This window comes from Coturnix japonica, chromosome 4 (genome assembly GCF_001577835.2).
Source record: "Coturnix japonica isolate 7356 chromosome 4, Coturnix japonica 2.1, whole genome shotgun sequence".
NCBI classification, from domain to species: Eukaryota; Metazoa; Chordata; class Aves; order Galliformes; family Phasianidae; genus Coturnix; species Coturnix japonica.
Window position 1 is genome coordinate 24,932,284 of NC_029519.1, and position 18,241 is coordinate 24,950,524.

General features: G+C 33.3%; 1 long non-coding RNA gene across 1 annotated transcript; it reads right to left on the reverse strand.

Moving 5' to 3' along the window:
• Positions 1-385: 385 nt before the first annotated feature.
• Positions 386-13,407, reverse strand: LOC107313095. Its single transcript, XR_001554802.2, has 4 exons — positions 13,342-13,407; positions 4,270-4,350; positions 3,069-3,233; positions 386-489 (listed from the first exon to the last, which is right to left on the reverse strand). It is a non-coding gene; the product is annotated as an uncharacterized LOC107313095 (long non-coding RNA).
• Between the last annotated feature and the right edge of the window lie 4,834 nt (positions 13,408-18,241).

Sequence of the window (18,241 nt, forward strand, 5' to 3'; positions counted from 1 at the left end):
TATATTGTGTTTCAACTTTAATAACTGAAAAAAATTAGTGTGAAGTGTAAGGAGTATTTGGTTCACAAATTAATCAGATTGTTAGCGTTATGAAAGAAAATGTTCTCTCAGCCATGATCCATCAAATTTCAAATAACCATTTCAACCTCAGTTCTTTTCAGGCTGCATTCATATCATTTTAAACCCTGTTCAATACAACGTTAGGTAGACATCTATTTTAAGAAAAACATTTTTCTTTACTTTCTTTCAGAGTGCCTTTACCCATAACCTAACCTAAAGGAAAAATATTAAGAGAAAATTTCCATGCTGAATAGAAGAATTTAAAGTCAGAGCAAAATTTTGTTACTGGAGAGCTAGGGACAAAGATCTGGTTTACTCACGGGTACAAGAATGATACCTTCAGGATGCCGTGAGCATGGACTTGATGCATGTGGAGACGACTTTAATAAATCCTCTGATTTATTGTATTTCCATAATTCTACTGAAAGTCTTTTAAAAGGAAATAAACCAGAGGGGAAAAAAATATTAGAGAAAATAGTAGTATCTTATACACTGTTCTTCCAATTTCAGTACTTCTAATCTCATCTTAAAGTCACATTTATTTGGACATTGTTTCAAGCAATGATTTATTTTTGCACTGCAAGCTGAAGAAAGAAAAGAAAAAAAAAAAAGAGAGAGAGAGAGAGATTTGTCAGCTTTAACTAGAAGATTTAAGCAAAAACTTTACCAGCTGGTGCTTACAATAACAGTTGTGCAATTGTTTGCTTATATAAGTTTGGACTCTAAATCATGAAAGCATGAAAACATACTCAGAACTCATTGATTTTATTTTAAAAATAGCGAAGTCTGTAGTACTCCAAACTACTTCATTTTAGTCAGTCTTCTCACTCAATAGATATGATCACTGATGCTGTGTTCCCAAATTTAATTGGATTTTACTATTGTTTTTATACTCGGTGAATGTTTTGGGTTAATTTTCTGAGTTAAACTTTACTACTTCTTCCCAGTGCACCTTTTACATTTCTAATCAGGCCAATATACTAAACAGAAAATATATATATATACTTACCCACACACAGTTCTCACTACTACTTATATGAACATGAAAAATAAAAAGACTGATCAAGATATGCTTTACATAGTAATCCAGCTATTTTTTTGATGCACAACTGTTATAAGCTCCATAGATGCAGAGGAAAACAGTACAGTCAATATTCTATTCTAATAAACAAGGAAATATCAGGCAAACTACAAAAATGGTGGCACATTTGCCTTTTTAAGGAACACTTGGGATAGAAAAAAAAGTTGAGTGTAAATTAAGTAGAAACAATTAAGGTTGTGATCTTTGGTAACAAGAAGTTTCTTTAGTCCTATTACAGATTCAATAATTCTGAGATTTTTGCTACAGTTACTATCAGTTTTACTTCTACCATTCTTCTCTTTCATTTTGTGATGCGAAAGAGTACTTATATACAACTAACTAATCGCTGAATGTATCATTTCCCATATGGCATTCTTTCAATTTGTTTTTTGCATCTTCTTTGTTACCGTTTACCACCCTTCTTCCCCCCCCCCCCCCCCAACAAAAAAGAAAAAGAAAACAAAAACAAAAAAAAAAGAAAACCACCGCACCATGTTCATCCCTATTCATCTTTTCAGAAATCTAAAGCTACTTAAGCCATGCATCCATGCATACATATACCCAGTATAATCAGAATTCTAGCACTATGTAGAGGAAAATGTCTAAATAAATAGATTTCCTTTAATAGGAATACAAGGAGAAACCTGATAAAAGACTTTGTTATGTATGCAGCATAAGATAATCGATACTCCTTCGGTTTACTGATAACACATTCAGAAAATGTACACATCCTTTTCTGAAACTGACATTCAACTTTGGTTAATAACTTCTAATAGGGTTTCTGATCTTTTTGTAAAGAGTTATATTTGCATAAAACAAGATACAGCAAATTAAGAAAATATTTTCTGATAGATTAGTATGCTTAAATTTTCATGGTTTTTCTCATCTAAAACTTCACATTTTGTAAATAGTGATGCTGTCCACTTCCACCATTCACTTATATTATGGCAGACAAGCATTTTTGAGATCATTTATCACACCATTAAAAAATATATATAATACTTTTTTTTAATAAAGTAAGAATCCAAGAGGAATTTCATTTCCTTCACAATTTCAGCTCTGCAACTCCTGACAATCTAGGCAATCTTTTCCCACTGTAAGACGACCAAAATTCACTTTATTTAGGTCTCTCCTTCTGTGAAAGTACTAATGCATTTACCTTAAAGCACAAGATTAGCCTCATTAAAATGAACAGTTAGTTTTTAAAATAACGTTGAAACCATGCTTCAGTTTTTGTTAAATAAATAGACCATTGAATGGTTTAAAGCCTTATCCCAACAAATTGTAGGGAAACACCTTACACTCAAGTCAATGTGTATTTTACTATCAACTTCAGCAAATTTGAAACGTCACCCTAGGGTGGCTTCGCCTTTACGCTAAGTTTTTCAAAGCTGCTTAAGAGATTTAAAATTAATGGAAATTGTGTTTTCAAAATGCTTAGGCACTTTTGAAATTTCAGTCTTATGTCTAAATGATTACATGGAAGGAAGAAAGGAAAAAAAAAATCAAAGTTATTCTCAGAAGTTTCACAGCAACTTTTATGCAAAAGAAATAGTAATAAGTATATATTATGTAGAATTACAAAACGTGAGCTTTTCTGATGTCAAATCTCAACAGAAGTAGACATTTTATTTGGTGGTTTCTGCAAAACAAAATATAATCATACTAAAGTACAAGGTCTGCTCCAAAAGTAATGCCTCCTACTTCATTATGTTGGCCTACAATGTTACTGATGGATGTTGGTATGGCAGTAGAGGCTGGATCTTTCCACCAATATTTCATTCAGTTTTGTTGCCATGCAACAGATGGCAGCAGAGAGACCATGACAAAACAGTGTCTCACACAGAAGTGCACTACAAGCAAAGGAGTGTCACTGAATTCCCCCACACAGAAAAATATGGCACCAATTCCATTCATCAACACTTACTGAACTTTGATGAAGACCAAACAGTTAATGTGAGCACAGCAATGTCCTGGGTGGTGTGTTTCAACAATCACAACCGTGGATCACCTCCACTGGAGCAGATATTTAAGAGCATGGCATGCTGACTCTTGTTCATCATTGGTGAAAATACATAGGAAATGGTGACGACTGCTGAAAAAACAGTGTACCGTAGCTCAAAATTTGCTAAGTTGTCATTTCCATGGAAATCAATTGGAGGTATTATTTTCAGAGTTACTTGCATGTATTATAAGAACACTGGTAGAAATTAGTTTCAGGCTTTAAGTAGTGTCTAAATCCCTATATTGTCTCTCTTACGAACAAAATGTCTTATATTGTCAAGACCAATAGATCAAAAAAAGTATTTAAAATGTTCATAAAAGACTCACATCCCTAAACATTAAGAAAGAAAAGAATTTAAATGATCCATTCATCCCTCTTAAAAGTTGTAACAATAAATTGAGAAATCTATATATTGAGAGAAGAGACTTCAAAAGAAAGAAATACAGTTATCTAATCAAGCTAAACAACTAATATATCTAGATGTTTCAGAGAGCGATGGAAAAGCCTATATTTAGAAATGTGTTGATATATAATTTACATACACTTCAGAGGTGTGTATTTCACATCTTAAGAGTTGTTTTGATTCAGAGATCTTTGAAGGAAGTGAGGAACACCTTATTTCTGACTAATATTGTACTGAAAACAATTCCTAGACAATTTAAGTTATTATTTCTGATTGGCAGTTAAGTCAACTGAAAACAAACTCTATTTCAGACAGAAAAGTATGTTTACTTGAACTATAATTGCTTTACTTGAGTAATTAAGGACAGCACAAAAATATATTCAAATTACTTCATTGTAATTCGATTGTTCCTTTTTTGATTAGGAAGGCCCAGAACTTACCTGGAACATCCTCAATTACATGGAATGTTAGAATAAAAATAATAAAATATTATTCCAACTGCATCACTAAGAAATCTTCACAACAGACCCCACAGCTGCCAGTGCTGAGGGAGACTGGCTTCACCAAAAGAAATCCAGTAATAATAGTCACATCAACAAACTGGAAGCAGTGAAGGAAACTAACAACTTGTTCCTCACTTTCAGGGATGTATTTATATACAGTTATAAATAAGGCATATCTGTAAAATGCAATCGTGTCTTTATAAGGACCATAACTCACATTCATCTGACTGCTCTGTTCAATAGGCAGTGCTTCCCAACACATCAAAGATATGGCATTCTCTGTAAAAGAGATGACATGCTGGAGGAAAAAAAAAAAAAAAAAAAAAAATTAAAAAAAAGGGGGGGGGCTTTATTGTTATGAATAATACTTTTTCTTCAGGAGGTCTTAGGAAACCACAGGAGACAGATACTAAAATATAAGAAAACTGCAAGAATCTACAATGACAGAGGTACTCTGTTCTGCCCCCCTTCAGTCACAAGTGTAAAGCTGCACTTCATTTATAGAAAGGCTTAGCAAAAGCTTCAAGACAAGAGACAAACAGCTGTGGTGATTGGAATTCAGCCAGATGCATCTCAGATGCAACTGAGACCTGACAACAAAACACAGAATTCAACCATTACTTAACAGAAGATGCATCATAATTGAACACTGGACCCCTGCCATCATCTTTATGTCAAAAACTGAATTAGACACCAGACATGTGAAGGAATAATCATAAAACAGAATGAGAAAATGTACCTGAGCAGTACTGATTAATTCTGGTAGTATAAAACACAAACAGAACACAGGCTAAGTAAAAGCAAAGAGTGCACATTTTGCCAGGTGTGGTAGCAAGCACTAGATATTATAAAAATAAAATGGTGGTCTGAGAATATTTGTCAGTAAAAAAAAAAAAAAGTAAAATGTTCATCCCAAAACAGGTAATTTGGGAGAGCTCTGCCTCATTTTAATATTCTAATTACAGGAGTAGCTTAAGGTAGTACTGAATTATTATATTAGTAAAATCTTAAAAGTAATTTCTTGTGGTTTAAAACACTACATTTAGTAAATAAAATATACCCCCCAAAAATATACCTGTCATCTAAATTCATTTCACAAAGTATTACCTTTTTGATTATATAGCCTTCCAAGTCAAAACTAAAACACACATGAAATTGAAGCATAGCTTTCCATACTGCAACATTATTGTCTTTCTCATTTCTTGTAAAGCTTCTTTAGACCTGGAGTTAAGCATTTAATAAGTCTGCCATGTTAAAACTGGAATTCCACGTTTTTCATTTTTAACAATGACCTATTTGTTTTCAAACACCACACCTTCTATGCCCCCCCCCCCCCCCCCCCCACATACACATATATCCCACAAGCTTCTTGATTTGAACTTAAACCAGATACATTAACTACTTGGATTGCAAAAATAGTTTCATCAGTATTATCTGGTCCTTGTTCTGGTCCTTTTTTGGGGGGAATTTCATCCCAAATATGAAAGAAAACATTGCAAAAACAACAGAAAGAGGAAATTATCTCATTATCGTTATTGTGAGGAAAAAAAAGGAGCTTGAAACCAATTAGAAATATTCCACAGAATTCCCATAAGAAGCTACCAGACTAAAATGAATTTACATAATGGTTGTTGCGCATAACACACTTACAAGATTTTGAATTTCTTGTGGTAGGCAGACCGTAACACAGTGCCAAAGCGCAAGAGAATTGATCTTGAAACAGACGTGCCAAGAAATAGCACATCACTACTATTTGCTCAAGAGTATTAATCCATTTAGGTTCATATACTTGGATTTAACCTTTTTTCTCTTTTAGTAAATTACATGTCATAGATTGATTGTCAACAAATTTCTCCCAAAGTTTCATGATTAGATACAATATACTCTTGTGTGATACAACAGTATGCGGCAAGAAATGAAATACTTTACACATATTTAAGAACAGCAAATGAATGAAGATTTCTCTATATAAATGAGCATTATAGCAAGCTTCCAGAGTTCTACACTTAGAAGAACTGCCAGTCAGTCTCTAAATCAGCTTGAGGAAACTTGCCTCTTAGTCACATTCCGTATATTCTATACCTAACCACATTTGCTTTGTGAACAAGTAGAAGAAACAGGAACATAACTAAAGCATTTCAGAGAAGCAAAATGAGAAATAGCTGTTTTAAAATTCCTGATATGCTCTTCAAGCACAGCCAGTAATAAGTCTTTAGAAGACAGATCGGAATAACAATGAACTATTTAAGCAGATTTTGTTAGCACCCAGTGCTATTAGCCATTCATGTTAAATGGCTAAAAAGCAGCAACAGTAGCAGCAGCAAGACTGAGATCAAAACTGATAATTAAGCACACATATTCATTTCTCTTCTTAGACATTAGAGTCAGTTATAATTGTTGGTTACAGTGAAACACTTGCACAGCCACATGAATTATTTTCATGCACCCGTAGTTCTTGTGGACATATTCATGCAGCCATTTGATCTAGAGAATTATAGTGAATATGTGGGTGATGAGAAATAATTTTCTTATCTCAAATGTGAACATGTATGCATAACATACAGTAAAACTACACTACAACACATCCCACTATTCATAATTAGTCAATACAGGAGTTATATTGTGGAATTCAGTGAAAAGGAACAACTAAATTACACCCCTAGTTCAATTTCTACTGCCTTAAATCCCACTGACATTGATTAAACATAACCAACTACTCAGAAGACTCATCACAAAACATTCCATCCTGAAGTATAAATCTCTAATGGAACAAGAAATGTAAGCTATTTTTCCTCTGTTCTAATATAGTAGTATGTTATTGTAAAACCACATGGTTCACCATGAATACACAGAAAGTACATGCAGAAACTTTGCATAGAAGAATAAAAGTGATGGTAAAAGGAAATGGGACAAACAAACAAAAAAGAAACACACACACACAAAAAAAAACAAAAAAAACACCTCACTTTGGAATAAAAACAAATAGGAGTACTATTTTAAATACTCATCAGAGACCAAATATAGTTAATATGTACCAAACACGTACAGGTATGTGTGTAATTTTATTCCCTGCCCCACTTCTTATGTACCAGTTCTTACACTGGTAATGGTTTTCTTCTTTAAAAGTAATGATTAGCCTTAAAAAAAATGGAGTGGGTAACACTTCCATAACTGTTAAGATGGGAAAAACTTAAGTAGTTATTCCTTTATTGATCATGATTAATATTTGCTCCACTACTTACCAACATAATACAAATTGGAAAAGAACATCAATATCTATGATTTATTATTATTACATTAAGACTGTAGATTTAAATCCTTTTAATCTATTATCCCTCCACCTCAATATGAAAGAAAAGCATTAAGGCAAATAAAGTATCAAGTTCAATCTTTGCTAGATCAGCAAGAATTACCTGGAAAAGGAGAAGCCATTTCAAGCTTGCTTCTTATGCAAATTATTTCATGTACCTTTATGAATCTATGAATTTTTTTTAATTATTTTATTTTCACTTCCACATTTCTAAGTCCCTGAAATGATTTATTTTTCTCCAAAATCTTTCAGGAAAGGCAGACACTTATCAGTCCTTTCTCCTTAGTTGACACAAAAGTGCTAAAAGTACTACTTCAAACTAGAGTACTTACTTCAGGGTCACAATCATTGCAAGAAATTGCTAACAGTTCTGATGTAGCTCAAAGGCCTCTCTCAAATGCTTTTACAGCTGTTGATTCACTCTCTTTACAAAGATTGCAGCAAAGCACATTTAGTCACTACTTCAAGAAAATTTGGAGCCTCTTACAAGTCTCTGGATGAGTTAATGTTACAATGATTACCCTTTGCCAGCTTCATTCTGTAAATTCATAGAAAACTTTCAAGATAATTCTAACAGTCACTTAAAAAAATAAAATAATACAATTACCTCTCCTATATATGTCTTTCCTTTTTGAAATGCAAATTTTCTTCTACTCTGTGCTATATTTAAACCACATAAATAAAAGCCACAGGACCAGAAGCATCCTGAAAACTCTCAAACCATTCACTCCAAGATAGGCTCAGAATGAATTATGGAGTAATACCACCGATTAAACCTCTTCTCAGATAAGATACTAGTGTGCAAGCAGTGATGAGAAAAATCAGATCTTTATGATTAAACTGTAAAAGAACTCATATTTTCTGATTCTGAGATACAAGGCTGAAGTATACTCATCATTGAAATACGTATGTGATAAGGATAGTTCATCCTCAACCTATTCTCTTACAACTTTCCATTGTTGTTCATTATTTTGTTTCTCACTAAATGACATCTTGCTGTTAAAAACTTCATTTGAGAACTTAAAGAACATCGTACAGATTTAGAAACACAACCAAAACTCATAGATTTATCCAAATAACAAAAGAAATTCTAAGTGTAAAGCTTTGAGAAAATACATTTTCTGATGAGTTGAAACTGAGTATGAATACACAACAGAAAAAAAAAAATCAATGAAAAAATCTAACATCTTGATGTGAATAAACAGACTGTTGATACACTGTATCAGAAGTTAATTTTTAAAAAAAGCTGTATTCCAAATATACTTTGGAAAATATGAGTACAGTAACAGATGTGTTACTGCTATATGAAGTTAAACTTTTTAAAAACTATCCAAACCACACTGATGTCAGCTAGCTAAATCTGTAATGTCTTTCTTTAAACTGTCTTGATTACCAAGTAGGAAATCTTGCTTTTAAAGTAAAAGATTTGAGAAATGAAAGTCCATGAAGTCTGACATTAATATCCAGTAAATTGGTAGAACTTATAACAACAAAAATTGAGATTCTCATTGCTTTCCATAGGGACATACATTGTTTAATATTTTGTTTCACATGTGTATATGATGTGGTGTGCTGGCAAGGTCAGCTTGCAATAGTAAGTTATCCAGATGCTAAAGACAAGATGGATCATGAAGGGCATATCACTGCATCTGAATATACACACACATTATATATAATAGTGTATGTGTATATATATATATATAATGTATACACACACTATATATATAGATAGATAAAAGTAATTTTCATTGCAAGTATAGTATCAAAGTTTCACTTTGGAATGTGAAAGAGCCAAAAAAATATTTTTCTTCTTTCCTCATTTTTCACACCTGTTACTAAACATTACTCTTAACATGCTTGTTTAGTTTAACAGATCACCAATTCTCCTGTCAAAATACTGAGAGAATTTATTATAATTTTCCCAAAATTATTGTTCTACCAACTCTGAAGTATAATTCACTACAATCTACCTTTATTTCTGACTGCATGCAAGTACACTCTCTATACAGAGCTTGTGCTTTTCTGCAGATTTTTATTCTGTCACATTTAAAAATGTAGAAACAAAGCCACACATAATTTATGGCCAAAAAGATACCAAGAGTCTTCCAATAAGAACTTCGATCATTCAGCCTACACTCCAGCTTATACAGGCAGAAACTGAAAATAAAACCAGACGAAAAGGTAAAGGATCCACATATGTCCCAAAGCAGCATACAGCTAGTAAGTATAAACTGAGAGCCTGATATTTTGTAGTTACACATTCTTTAAAAGAAATCTTTAAGTGACATTCTATGAAGCTCTTCCTGTATTAGAAGAACTGAAGCAAAATTTGTGTTACATGGAATAGTAAAAAAACTGACAAGAAGGAACTGACAATGTACATTTTCAGTCAGGTGATAGATGGATTAGAAGGAACTAAAATACCTTCCAAAGTATATGTTTCTTTGGGTAAATCTACCTTGTTATTGGAATGAGACTGATCTTTGTGCCCTGGAGTACAAAAAAAAACTATCCATCTCTCTGCTGCAAACCTTCAGATAGAACGTAAGATGAAGCATACACTTCTAAGCAGGGTACATTCAACTTGAGAATCCAATTATGTTTAGAGTAATGGTTCCTGTATGTCATTATACATAAGTCTCATATTCCAAAAGTCTACCAAAATTTAATAAATCTCAATATGTATGTAGGTTATCAAATATAATCTAATTTTCATAGGACAGTTAGTAATTCAGATCAATTGCTCAGTTCACCAAGTACTCTTCTGACTTGCTTTATGGTTTAAACTCTTTCTAAACAGACTATGATAGTTCTCATAATTAAATTTGATACGATACAAACACCTTTAACATACTTCACCTCCTACATCCCCTCTCATAGCATTAAATAGGAGAAAAAATGCACCTCTTCACCACAGTAACAGCATATACACTCTGCATTATAAAAGGCAACTGCAGAACTAATATGCCTTGTACTTCCATATACAATATTCAGCTACTATAGAATGGGCCTTTCACTTCAAACCAAAGACTAAACTAGCAACATTACTTGATATGGATAAACATACAACTATCTGTAACTTACTTAAGGCAAGGGAAATCCACTTTCAGCTTTTCACACAAGGTGTTCAATAATCTGTCTGAAATGTGACATGTTAAAAGTTACAAGAACAGAGTCAGACCAGCCTCTCACTTACTTGTCACTGATTGAAACACTGGAAATATCTTTTCATGCATATCCAAATCACTAAAACCACTTGTACACTCATGTCCACTGAAAGATCTTGCTCTAGCTACATACTGAAATTATCCAAGCAGATTCCTGTTTATGGGCAAGGAGGTCAAGAACATACTGAACATGCTATATTTAAGAATTTTTAGCACTTTTGAAATTAAAAATAGAAAATTAAGATGGATTAACACCGAGATGTTTTTTTCTGAAAGCCTTTCTAAGGAAATCCAGTATTCATAGAAAGGGTTCAACGCTTTGTTATTGAAGCCAGTTAAGATTTTGTTCTTAACAGAAAAGCTGATTTGCACTTTCACTAAAATTCCATATTGCCTTTCCAAGCATAATTCATATTAGCATTTATTAACATTGTACAACCTGTAATTTAAACAATTGTTTTCTAACAGAAAAGTTTTCTGCAAAAACATCAAGAACTTTTGAATACATCTAAGATAACCTTCACATAATTGCCAACAGTAAAGCCTGCCTATGCTTTATAGCCATTTTACAGAACACTGAAGACATCCCCATCTTCTGTGTGAATTATTCATCAAGTTTGCCTGCCTTCTTGGTGTCTGCAAGTTAAATGCTTAAGTCATTTAACTTATTATTCCAATGGAGCAAAAAAATCCCTCATCTTCCAGTCTTCATACTCTTTTTTGAATTCATTGGTCATAGTTGAAAAGAATCTACACAAATGGTTATTTGATAAATAACTTTTGCCAACAGACATGGTTTTTCACTGTTAAAACTGAGTGCACTGCTGAGATCCATTTAGCTAGATCCATTGTGAACCAATTCTGTAATTTACCATCTTGTGTAAGCAAATGTACATTATTTGAGGCAAAGTACTGGTGCAGTCATAGTCCTAGCAAAGGGTAAAAGTTGACTGCTGTACAAGATTTAGTAAATGTTGAAGTTGAACTGCATAATTATTTTAAAATAAGGATGTACTAATTTGTACAAATTGCAGTTCAAGTAAGTTTCAGATGTGTGTGTTTTTGTGGAGTTTTAAGTCTTCCTAAAAGAGGATAAAAGTGGTCTGCAATTGGAAAGTTACATAGTATCCACAGCGAGAATATTCTATAGCTATTTGAATGAAGGAGAACGAGGTAAAACTAGGCTGTGAGATGTTCAGAGTTTAATGCTATATTAATGGCACTGACCAATTTCTTTTAATAGTAGTTTGATTTTCTACTTTTTCTGCTCTGCTGAACTGATTCTAGTAAATTATATTAGACTAGGAGAAGTTGCTAAAATAGCCTAATCTACTCATCCTAATACATGAAGTAATTCATTCAGAAATAACTGAAGAGCTTAAGTTTCACTGCACCCTTTCACTTTCTTACCATACAAAGCATACATTGCCACACAATCACTAGAATCAGAGAGGTTTTTCCCTTCCACATTTCCAGTTCCCTGTAAGTCTAAACAGACATACTCAAAATACAAATGCAATGAGCATTTACCAGTTCAAAAAACTTTTGAAAACAAAACACGATCATCATTAGGGACCATTCAAGAAAGAGACATCAATCTACCCAAGAAGCTTCAGAAGCTGTACTATAGGCTTCTGCAAAGTAAAATCTAAGTTGCAGGATTTTCTGTATTTGATTCACTAAGCTGTGCGATGGAATTTGAACTTTAAACAGATTTTCTAATTAAGATTACTTATTTGGTCATTTACCCATTAAAAAAAAGTTATCTTCCACTTAAAAAAAAATCACAGTGATGTTTCATCCAGGGTGTTATACTAAAAAATAAATATTAAAAAGCCATCTAGTTTCTGGTTTTAATTTCTTATTAAAATTATATCTGGAATAGAGCAACGTCTACATAGAAACAGCTATCACCCAAAAGGAAAATGCAAAGTAAGACTACTGTTCTTCAGAAGTAGATGACCTCTACAACACTAGAATGTACAACATGAAACATCTACATCAGTAATATTGAAATATTTTGCTTTCCCCTTCCCCTCTACCTATGATATTGTTGTTATAGCCTTATGCTATAAAAATCAAATGAACAGAAATTTTCTTCTGTCAGTCTTCAAATCTGCACAGATTACTAAAGGCTTCCAATGTATCTGAAGAGCCTAACAAGTTATTTTCAGTTGCTAGTATTATAAAACACAGCTACTCAAACGAGTTACCACCTCAGCTAAATAAGCATGGGAAATCAGCTGAAAAAGTTGAAGTGACCAAGTCTAGAAAGTGAAAATACGTTTAAAATAGAATCAGTCCAACAGTTTGTCAGTTTAAAATAGAATCTCCTTCGTGCTAAGAAATATATATATATATATCACCACATATATACATATGTTAGTATACTTCTTCCAGTTGGTTTTCTGAAAAAAAAGAGAAGGTGACTAACTCAGCCTGAGTTTTCATTCAACATGATTTCAGGCAAAATCTCTGTGTTCAAGAGTAATGAATCACATTAGAGGAAGATCAAGAAACTTGCAAAACAACTAACATATCTTAAAGTATTTATTCTGCATTTTCTTCCACTTCAAACAATTATCTTGTTGCATCTAAATTTATCACTGATGTATCTACTTTTTTTTAAGGAATACTTTTCAGATATAAATAAAAGCTTCCAAAGAAATTGTGTCTTGAGATGATATAGCATTATACATTTTACAGGAGAAATTGAAATCAGTTTTTCCATTAATTTGTAAGGTGTATGGTGACAATAATGAAAAGATGGTAGCTGTAAATACCCAAAAGGTTATTTACAGGAAAAACTCACCCGTATGGAAGCCTTCGGTCTGCTGGGAACTGCTGAGACAATCTCCACCAAGCAGCAATCTCCAAGAGATACTGCCTCAGTGGTGGTCATCCCTTAAATGAGGTTTAGAGGAGATGTAGTCAAGCTCCACCCCTTCCTGGAGCACAGCTAAATTATTCCCATCTGTGCTCCCAAGCTGACCCAACGCTTGCCTCAGCTGATTAATCAGAGGTCCAGGCTGTGATTACCAATTTCCCATACAGTAAGGTGAAACCTCTATCACACTTCATGGCATAGCATGTAAATCCCAAAAATCAAACGCGTGGAAAATAGTATAGAATGTACGATCGAGCAGACTAAGAAAAACTTAAAGTCAACAAATTGATTTAAAAGCATTTTCCATAGTGTGACTACATGCAAAGTGGTTCATTTTTTAGCCTTCTATGAAAAAGCATTTCATTATCCATTTTGTTGAGCTGTCATTATAATGCTTGCTTTGTTATGCCCTCTGTTCTGTAAAAGTTTATCTCAATAACCCTGTCACCTTACAATCTGCACCTAATCCCAGACTGCACATATGAGAGCAACAAAATGTCTATTACAAGAACATCTGTCATTGAATCACTAAATTCAAGCCCTCCGATTTTTTTTTTTCCATATTTTACAAAATTTAAAGAGAGATATTGGGAGGAAAAAAAAAAAAAAAGATAGCTCTATACATTTAGCAAAGTCAAAGACAGCAGGTGGGTAGTTATATTGATTAAACAGATAATCAGATGGAGAAGTTAATGAGTTAAAGGAACAGGGTATGTGAAAGTTGTGAAGCTGTGATACTTCATACAGTGCGTTAGAAAGTAAAAAATAAAAAATAAAAAAAAGATATCCCAACTGATGCAGTTGTATAAAGATCTGTGCTACTTAGCTGTTAATTTTAAGACAATTAGATCATACAGCAAATATAATTTCAATTTATTGGGACCTTTTCATTATTTAGATTATATATTCAAATGCATACTGAGAAGCTTAAAATTATCAAAGCTGGAAGGAAACACATAGAAGATTTGTAATTGTTTTCAGTTATGATTGTTTTAGAGAAAGCTTGGGTCTGTTTTAAAGAATTTCCAGATAGCTAAATTAAAATAAGCCATTCAGTCTAACTATCCTAAAGTGTGTGCTCTCTTGTTTTAAACACGCAAGGGAATTTATACATCATTTTCAGTGTCAAGAGAAGTTTGCTACTAATATTTGACTGTCAGACAAAAACAAAAACAAACAAACCAGCAGCAATAACCAATGGCAATCAGAGTATTAAAATATACTGTGATCTTTGCTTACCTTTAATTGAAATCCTTTTGAAAGTCACTGTTTTATCTTAACTTATCTCACTGTTTTAATCAAACTAACATAGAAAAACTCTTAGTACAGAACAGAGATAAAGACATAGTACCTTCTGAAAAGATTATCATTCTTTTAAATGCATGTTAAGTGTTATCAACACAGTTCATAAAGTACTTTCAGAGCTGTTTTGGGAATATTGACATCCCTTCAGCAGTAAATAATGTCACAATTTTAACACTGACTTGAATACCAGAAGTTAATAAGCCTAAATAGATGAAAGAGTAGGGGAAAAAAGAGATTCAAGTTGTCAATATTAAATCAAGCTTGTGTTTCTTAACACTCTCTTTTCAAACACAACTTCAAACACACACCTCTCCACAGAAGGTCTCTTCACCCCCAGAAAACTAGTCGAGCACTACCATTATTAAAGTAGTATAGCACATCTGAGCTTGCAAGATTTGCATTCTTCATTCAAAGGCCAGGATTATTTTTTCTTTCCACGGTTATCATAAAAACAGGAGTTTACATTTATTTAAATAAATACATTACAACCAATAATGTAATGCCAAATGGTAGCACAAAGAGTCTTACCCTGAATCCTGGCAATACTGCAACAAGGATCCTTCAGTTTCATCATAAATCCAGTAGCACACTGTAAAGATGAAAGATGCACACAAAATTAATGCTATCTATATCAATAATGGCAAATAACATTTTTACATTTTATGCATTTCTGTCTATCTTCTGAGCACCTCCATCTTAGCTAAAACCTCATATTCCAAGTCTGGTAAAGCCTCAAATAATAACAATTAAAAAAAAAAAAAATAAAATAAAAGTAAAACCACCCTGAAGTGGTCAAAGAAGTACCGCTTCTTTTAGTAGAGCTCTGGGATATTTGGATCCAATCATCTTCAAAATGGATTCAAAATTTTAGAAGACATTAATTCTTCACCCATTAATATTATAGAACAACCACACAACCATATATGTGTGATGCTTTGAGTATGTTCACATCAAAATAAGGCTTTAAAATGAAAGAGTTTTACAAAAAGATCTATCTCAAAGCACATAAACTGGAAAGACATGAATATGTAGATATATGCATATACACACAAACATGACACTGTGAAAGCTGAGAAGTAAACTATAAGAGGAAAATAAGGAAAAAGTAAAAGAAAAGCAGCACACTACTTCCACAGATGGTATAACAGGAAAGGACCTTAAAGATCATCCAGCTCCAACTCTGACATGGACAGGGCTGCCACCCACCAGCTCAGGCTGCCCAACAGCTTTGTCTTGAGTGATGAGGCACCCATAGCTTCTCTGGGCAGCCTCACTGCCCTCTGAGGAAAATATTTCCTCCTAATAACTAATTTAAATCTCCCATCTTTTAGTTTCAAACCATTCCTTCTTATTCTATCGGTATCAGACTATGTAAAACATTGGTCTCCCTCCTGACTATAAGCTTTTTTTTGAGTACGGAAAGGCCACAGTGATATCTCATTGAAGCTTTCTTTTCTTCAAACTCCTTCAATCCTTTTTCAGAAGAAAGGTATTCTAGTCCTCTGATAGCTTTCCTGTATTCCTTTGAACCAGCTCCAACAGTTCCATTGCTTCTTGTACTAGGGACTCCAGGCCTGGGAGCAGTACTCCATACAGGGTATACAAGGGTAGAACAGAGGGGGACAATCATCTTCCGCTTCCTGCTGCAGTTTCTCTTTTGATGCAAACCAGGAGACAAAAGATTAAAAAAATTTCCTACTTTATCTCAGTCTTTTTAATGTTTCATCAACACTCTAGGTTTCTTTTCTTTGCGTTTATTTATTTATTTTATTTAAAGCGTATTTTCTCTGGAATTGCCTACTCCTATGAAGAATAAATAATGCAGGATATTGCCTACTTCAGTAAGCTCTTTAATACAACTTACTTTATTACTGTTGCACTAATTCTTTTGAACCTTCAACCTCACCTCATAGGACTTCCTCCTATAACAGTTGTTTGAAACCAAACAAACACAAGGATACTTTTTAACTCATGTGCCTCCTATAATATTATTCAAGGGTCTATGTAAATTAGCTGTTAATTAGCTGACCTGCTAATTATGTCATTAATTAACTCAAAAGTACATGTGTTAGATACAAAGTAAGGTTAGAGGGGGAAACAACAGGGATAGTACCTGACCCTAGACCTCATATTTGAACACTGTTCCTAGGACACTAAATTTCACTGTGCCATATTACCCTATCTCAGTAAAGGAAAAAAAATTCAATTCATACTCTAAAGAAAAAGAGGGAAAAAAAAAAAAGAGCAACTAGTGGTCCTTTTTAGTTCTGCCCCTCACAGACTCATTCTTCCTTGCTAGATACACTACATCATCCTCTTTTCACCCCCTCATCATCATTCCGAAATATGGTGGGTGGGTCTTTTCTAAACTTGGTTATTCAATGATTCTATCCTATTTATATTACTTAATATTATTTAGTTTCACCTATATCTCCTATATATGGAGAATACATTCATTATTTTGAGAAAACAGTCATCAATGGCTTAAACTCCATGAAGAGAATCAAGAGAGAGGAGTTTTGTGTTGACCTAGATGTAGCAGTTAAGGATGTGTAGGTTGCATCTGAACAGTATGCCACAAATAAAAGAGGTCCACTGTGACCTTTTTGAGGTTCAGGAACTTCAGTAATTTACCCACAGAATCCTTCCTTCATCTAATTGGAGAAATAGACTATGTAAAAGCTAAACTTTTCCCTCTTTAGTCTTTGGCTAAAATAAAATAAAAGTTATTTTTTTCTTAGTGTATAAGTGATACCTTTCAGAATTTCTCATTTGAAAGAAAAGAGCTAAATGCTTGTATTGCAGAACTTCAGTTGTAAATAGGCAGCAAAGTTTGAAAACTTTCACACAGAATTAGAGGGAAACCAGCACACCTCCACAGAAGACAGATATATTAGAAAAAAAGAGACCTCAAGATATGTTTAACTACTTACTTGCTTCACAACTGAAATCAAGGTCTGCCATTTTATTGCTGAGAACTAAAGGGCTATAAGTTATTTTACATGAGCTGTGTATTTCTTTAATTATTTTACTATTAAATGAATATTTACAAAAAGAATATAAAAAATTAGAGCTTCAACTTTCATCTTTCATGCAAACACCTAAAGCACAGAAAAATTAATTTTCTCTGGCTAAAAGACTATTTTTTCAAGTGAAACTGTTTCTGCAGGAGAGACAGAAAAATAATATTTTGTAGATGGTATTATGAAAGAATTAAAATCTTGATTCTAATTCTTCTCCAATGAAACACAAACCTCTCCTTTCTGGAGATACTGGAACTGATAAATAACAATTTAAAATATACCAGATCCCAAATGTTTCCAAACAGACAGGTACCACAAAAAAATTTCTCTACCTTGGCAAGGCAATTTTTTTCTGTGTTTTTTCAAGATCTGAGTGTCTAGCTGAGAGTATCTGTGAGAGCCCTTGAACAACTTATGCAGAATATCTGTCTGACAGTAGGCTCTTCCAAGTACAGTCCTTATCCTTTTATGCCTCTTCCCATTGTCCTTGTCTTCTG